At 40.9% G+C, this 6,976-nt stretch overlaps 1 pseudogene; it reads left to right on the forward strand.

Moving 5' to 3' along the window:
• The first annotated feature begins 1,972 nt into the window (after nucleotides 1-1,972).
• On the forward strand, nucleotides 1,973-3,234 carry LOC105005407 (annotated as a pseudogene).
• The last annotated feature ends 3,742 nt before the right edge of the window (nucleotides 3,235-6,976 follow it).

Consider the following 6,976-nt stretch of genomic DNA (forward strand, 5'->3'; position numbering starts at 1 on the left):
TTTTATTTTTTAGGGGGGTGGGGGAGGGCAGAGGGTAGCACTTTTTTTCAAATTATAAAATACACTATCAAAAATATCATTACTTTAAGTTTTATTTCAAAATCTTGGAAATTCATTGGCAAAATATATAAAGTATACCTTGAACTGAAATTTAAATTAATTCTGCATATCTCACCTATATTCTCAGCTGTTTTTTGGGTTTTTTTCGTCTTTTTTTTTTTTACAAATCAGGAGCATAGTTTATCTTACTCTTCACAACTTAGCTAATTTCAAAGAGAGGAGTGGGACGAAGTATATTTCTTTTCCAACCTCATGGGACTGTAGGCCACCAGTCCACGGGATTCTCCAAGCAAAAATACTGGAGTGGGTTGCCATTTCCTTATCCAGGGGATCTGCCCAACCCAAGGATGAAATCTGAGTCTCCTATTTGGCAGGCAGATTGTTTACCATTGGGTTACCTGGGAAACCCCATGAAGCATATACTAAGCCTGTCAGATTTCAGATTCTCATCAGGTCTTTTATTCAGGCACATGGAACATGGAATCCAATATCACCATCAAGCAAAAAAAGTTGAATGTTTCAGAAATCACAGAATTTTACATGAAAGTAAAATCTTGAAATACTTAAAGGAGGACAGAGACTTATTGCCCAGCAGTTTTAACAGGGACTCACAGCTAAATATTTATTCAAGAAATAATCAAGAAAAGATAATTCTTCCAAATGCTAGGAATTCTAGAAAAACTGAATAAAGTTGTTAAATTTGCTTCATAAAAAATAAATATTTCTATGAATAGTATGATGAAATTCTATTTCTCAAGTAGTTTTTTAAAGTTCTGATTTTTAAATACCCATATGTAGAATATTTTAAAATAATTACAGTTTTATTTTTTGTGCTTACTCCAAAGTAGAATAGACAAGAACTCCCTAATAGAGATCTTATTACTTCCTAGGTGAAGAAATATTAAAAATATTAAATTTATTCTATTAATTTTCAGTAGGTAAATGTGTGCCAATATAGTTTTAAGATCCTGAACACAATTGTTCTCTAAGATGAAACATTATCCCCCCAGTAATCTTCATAAGATAGCATTTTCTAAATTGAAGTAAATTCAAATTACCACTGGCTCTGAATTTCTGAATGAGTAAAGGATAAATTATCATGCAGTCATCTTACCACTCAAGGTCTTATTACTGACAAATACATTTAGAGACAACCACACTGAAAATCCAGATTCTTAAAAAACTTTCCTCACAAAGCTTGCTCAGATGAACATTTCAGATCTCAATTAAATTTCTACCTGATATTCAAACCTGTGTCCTGGGTTTGTTTTTCTCCCAAGAGCCAGGGCGATGGCTTTTCCAATTACAGCCATATTTGAATTTCCCTAAATCTTTAAATAAATGTTTCTTTGGATCCCATGGGAAGAATGTCTGTGTGGATTACACAACATTAACTCTGACACAACAGTCAGGTTAAGAGAATTATAATTCAGAGACAAAGACATCCATTTATTTTTCATGTCTGCTCAAGAAAATCATATTGTTCACAGGGTTCTCAAGGCAAGAATTCTGAAGTGGTTTGCCATGCCCTTCTCCAGTGGACCACATTTTGTCAGGCTGTATATTGTCACCCTGCTTATATAACATATATGCAGAGTACATCATGCGAAATGCAGGGCAGGATGAAGCACAAGCTGGAATCAAGATTGCCAGAAGAACTGTCAATAACCTCAGATATGTAGATGACAACACCCTTATGGCAGAAAGTAAAGAGTAACTAAAGAGCCTCTTGATAAAAGTGAAAGACAAGAGTGAAAAAGCTGACTTTAAACTCAACATTAGAGGATGATGTTTCAGAGACCTAGCCTGCTGTTACCTAGGTCCACTGGTGATACTTTCCTGTTCCTGGCCTCTAAACCTCATCTCTCAGTTCATCGGCCTGTCATCAGCAAGCAGATAGAGTTTGGACTCTATGGAGAAGAAGGACACTAAGAGGTATTTCACACATGGGCTTTGGAAGGAAGGAGATAACTGTCACTATTCACACGGCCTCTCTGACAGTCCATATGGTGTAGTGTGCAAGTATTTTCAGTGAGGGTATTCTATTTACAGAGACCGCCGCAGATATGAACATAGCAAGCCACTGAAACAGGAAGAAGCAACTGCTACAGACCTAACTGCAAAGTCAGCCCTTGCTGCTTCCACGAGTCATCAGTTGGACTGACTGCTGAAATGAACATGGGTGAGGCTGAGTCAAGAAATTCAACGTTTGCAACTGTAGGCGCCAGTTCAGAAGACCAGGTAAATGCCATCGAGTGTGTTCCAGGGCAGCCCTACTGTGGCCAGACTGCCCCTTCCTCCGCTGAAGCCCCCCTGCAGGACTCAGTGACCCAGGAAGGTGCAGAGAAGGAGCCAAGTGTGGTGGAGACCAAGAAGCAGCTCTGCCCCTATGCTGCAGTGGGGGAGTGCCGCTACGGGGAGAACTGCGCGTACCTGCACGGAGACGCGTGTGACATGTGCGGGCTGCAGGTCCTCCATCCTGTGGATGCTGCCCAGAGGTCACAGCATATAAAATCCTGCATCGAGGCCCATGAGAAGGACATGGAGCTCTCGTTCGTGGTGCAGCACAGCAAGGACATGGTGGTCGGCATCTGCACGGAGGTGGTCTACAAGAAAGCCAACCCCAGAGAGCACCATTTCAGGATCCTCTCCAACTGCTGTCTCAAGTGTATTCGCAAGTGGAGGAGTGCTAAGCAACTTGAGAGCAAGATCATAAAGTCCTGTCCAGAATGCCTGATCACATCTAACTTTGTCATTCCAAGTGAGTACTGGGTGGAGGAGAAAGAAGAGAAGCAGAAACTCATTCAGAAATACAAGGAGGCAATGAGCAACAAGGTGTGCAGGTATTTTGATGAAGGCCGTGGGAGCCGCCCATTTGGAGGGAACTGTTTTTACAAGCATGCGTACCCTGATGGCCATAGAAGAGCCACAGAACAGAAAGTGGGAACATCAAGCAGATATCTGGCCCAACGAAGGAACCACTTCTGGAAGCTCATTGAGGAACCAGAGAACAGCAACCCTTTTGACGACAAAGAGGAAGTTGTCACCTTTGAGCTGGCCAAGATGTCACTTATGCTTTTGGCTGCAGGTGGGGACAACGACCTGACAGACTCTGAAGATGAGTGGGACTCGTTTCACGATGAGCTGGAAGATTTTTATGACTTGGATGTATAGCAACTCGGCGGGGCACATGAACTGTGGTCTGCCAAACCTCAGACGGCAGCAGGCCTCGGGACGACAGCTGTACCCCGCCGCTCTCCTAGGCGGGCCTTCAACTCCAGGTGCTGTCCTAATCATTTTTACCCAGGGCCTGTCTTCTCAATCCCTCACCTTTCCCCAAGGAGTATGTTGTTTTCTCTGTTTAAAAAAGTTGCCAAAATAAATCTGAAAGTCACTTTTTCTGTAACATGAATTTAACTATCAGATAGTTCGTGTAGGTTTGTTGCAGTCATGTTTTCCACCAGATCCACACAGTTTGAGGGGAGCGTATCTGGATTTCCAGGCTTCATTTCTGAGGACTCTGGGTTCAGAAGTTACAGCACTGGTCCCTGCTTCGGGGATCCAGGAATCGGGGTGATGGGAGAAGAATCTGAACTGTAACAAGTAGCAGCCTTCTGCTCTAGACTTGAGCAGTGGGTACTTGGTTTCTGGTAAAATCTGCTTTACACCTATGTGTTCCATCTGGTCCCTGGCCTGTCATCCCTGCCTTGTGTACTCATCCTGTAGTTTCGGTCTCTCGTTTTATTGCACACAAGTAATACTACTGGGTAACCAGAACCAGGTGTGAATGTATTTGAGATTTTTACCATCTTTAGCGTGATAGGAAAATTGTGAGCGAACACATATAAAAAGATGAGAGTGGAAGAAAATAATGCAGAGTTGGAAGCTGACTCCCCAAGGCTGATGGACTTGGGACGTGTGAGTGTGAGTGTGTGACAAGCTTCCTATCCTTGCATAGACGCAGTGTTTGTAGCCTTAGCGCAAAAACTCCGTTTAGTGGTTTCAGCCTCATGTGGCAAATAGATCTTAACGGACAAAGCAGTTTATTGGGAGCTGTTAACAGAGCAGTGCTAGCTCTGTCTGTATAAACAGAGAAATGGGCTTAGCCATAGAAGTGCAAACTATCTGGTTATCCCATGTATTAACACAACCTAACTTGGGTCCAGAGTTGCGTTTAACGTTTGATCTCCTGGACTTCTCGGTCCAGGCACTTTCTGACCAATCTTTGTCCTCATTTGAGGCATTTCTTGACAGGTTTTTGCTTCCTTTTTTGTGGGTATTTGCCTCATTCCATCCCCAAGTTTGCAGTTAGATAGTGTGATTCAAAACTATGTTCTAAGGTGTTTCCTGTAGTGGAGTCATTTTTTGGCAGTATAGTAAGTCATGCTTTTCCACTAAAGGGGGAAACAGAGGGTGGTAATCCAGAAGATAAGCAAAAAGCTAACGTTAAAGTGTTAGAAGAATTCTTCGATCGGAAATTTTAGCGTTGTGTTTTGTTGCTCTATTTCCCGAAAATAACTTGGAGGTGCCCCGAGCGTGTCCATCTACTGCTATGATGCCTCAGATATCACTCACTTTCAGAAAAAAACAAAACAGTAATTGTTGCAGAGATCTCTGCATTTTTCAGCTGCCCTTTTGTAAGACTCACTTTTCCAAAATAAAACAATTTTTAAACATCCCCACCCCGCCCCCGGCAAAAAAAAAAAAAAAAAAAACTCAACATTCAAAAAACAAAGATCATGGCATCTGGTCTCATAACTTCATGGCAAATCGACGGGAAAACAATGGAAACAGTGACAGACTATTTTTTGGGCTCCAAAATCACTGTGAATGGTGACTACAGTCATGAAATTAAAAGACACTTGCTCCCTGGAAGAAAAGCTATGACCAACCTAGACAGCATATTAAAAAGCAGAGACATTACTTGGCTGACAAAGGTCCATCTAGTCAAAGTTATAGTTTTTCCAGTAGTCAGGTATGGATGTGAGAGTTGGACCATAAAGAAAGCTAAGAGCCAAAAAACTGATGCTTTTCAACTGTGGTGTTGGAGAAGAGTCCCTTGGACCACAAGGAAATCAAACTAGTCAATCCTAAAGGAAATCAGTCCTGAATATACACTGGAAGGACTGATGCTGAAGCTGAAGTTCAAATACTTTGGCCACCTGATGTGAAGAAACGACTCACTGGAAAAGACCCTGATGCTGGGAAAGATTGAAGGCAGGAGGAGAAGGGGATGACAGAGGATGAGATGGCTGGATGGCATCACTGACTTGATGGACATGAGTTTGAGCAAACTCTGGGAGCTGGTGAAGAACAGAGAAGCCTGGTGTGCTACAGTCCATGTAGCAAAGAGTCACAAAGCGTCAGACAGGACTGAGTAACTGAACTGAACTAAAAGAAAGTCATTCCAGCTATTCTGGGGTGTGGTGTGGTGGGGAATCATGTTTCATTTCTCACTCTGAGCAATTCCCCATTGAAAATAATAGGTCTTCTACCTTTGAGAATCTTCTCACTAAAATTTCAAATATTTTTCCAATTCCCCAGATTTCTCTAAATTGTTATATGGCCTGAAAAAAAATTCAACCTCTAAAACCTCTTTAAGCTAGGAAGTATCAGTATGTTATGCAGGTTTTTTTATCACCACAAGGTAATTATTGTGGTGAAACACCAAGAACAATACCACAGGACTATAGGATTAGTCTTAGCATTAAAAAAAAAACTGCATGCCCTGAAGCATGTCCTTAATTATTCAGAAGACCGAGTAATCATCTACATTGAATTTATCAATAATTAATTATGCCTACCTTAATGCACTTTAACTGAACTTCATTTTTTATAGTGAATCATCCACATTCAACATCATGAAAGTTGAAAGTTTTTAATAAACTTAAATATGATATCAACAGTGAGAGCTCAGGCTCATGTCCTTTTCTGTTTTACACTCTCCTTCTGGGTTGGCTAATCCAGTCCTAAATCTCTGAATACCAGTTGTGTGCTGCTGTTGTCTCTCAAGTTTATTTCTCAAGGTTGGTGCTCTCCACTGGACTCCATATCCACTCATTCAACTGCTAATTTCATCTTTACACTTGGATAGATATCTAATGAACAGTTTAAACTTCATATTTCCAAAAGTCAGTTAATACCTCCAAAAGTCAAATAAACTTCTCTAATAATTTTCCCCCTCAATGGAGTGAAAAAGGGCTACCATCTACTCTATGGCATACATGTAAGAATCCACAAATTGTCCCAGACCCGTTGCCTTCCCTCATTCTCTCCATGCAATCCTTGTATGTCTTACCTATAGAACGTAATTCCAAGGTACGTACTTCTCTCCACCCACACTGCTTACCATGCTAGTCGAAACCACCATCGTCTCTGTCCAGCACACTGCAGCAGTCTCTGCAGTAGATCACTGCTTTTATTCTTGCCCCTTCTCCAAACCATTTTCCAAGTAGTTGCCAGAGTAATCTTTTTGAAACAGGGTATCAGTTCATGCCACTATGCTGAACAAAACCCTACAGTGACTTCACACTGTACTGAGACTAAAGACCAAACTCTACCTATACACTTACCATCTAATCCCTGCCTTATTCTTTGACCCTTTTTTTTTTTTTTTTTTTTCTTTCTCTCCTTTGAATACAAATTCCCAAAGAGAAGACTTTTCTGGCCAGTGTACCTTCAACCCATCCCTTAGAATAATGTGTGGTATAGCAGATTCTGAATATATGTTTCTAAAAAGAATGACTCAGGTTTCCCAAATATAAATACAAATGTATACATGCAATATGGGGGAGGGAGAAGCATTGGTCATCATTGTGCTATTTAAATAAGATCATATAAAACATATTTATGTACCTTTTTTCCTCATGCAACAGTGATGTGAGGGATTCTTTCTATTCAAATGATAAAGGTTAAA

The sequence above is a fragment of the Bison bison genome, unplaced genomic scaffold (genome assembly GCF_000754665.1).
Source record: "Bison bison bison isolate TAMUID 2011002044 unplaced genomic scaffold, Bison_UMD1.0 scf7180017864490, whole genome shotgun sequence".
Taxonomy (NCBI): Eukaryota; Metazoa; Chordata; class Mammalia; order Artiodactyla; family Bovidae; genus Bison; species Bison bison.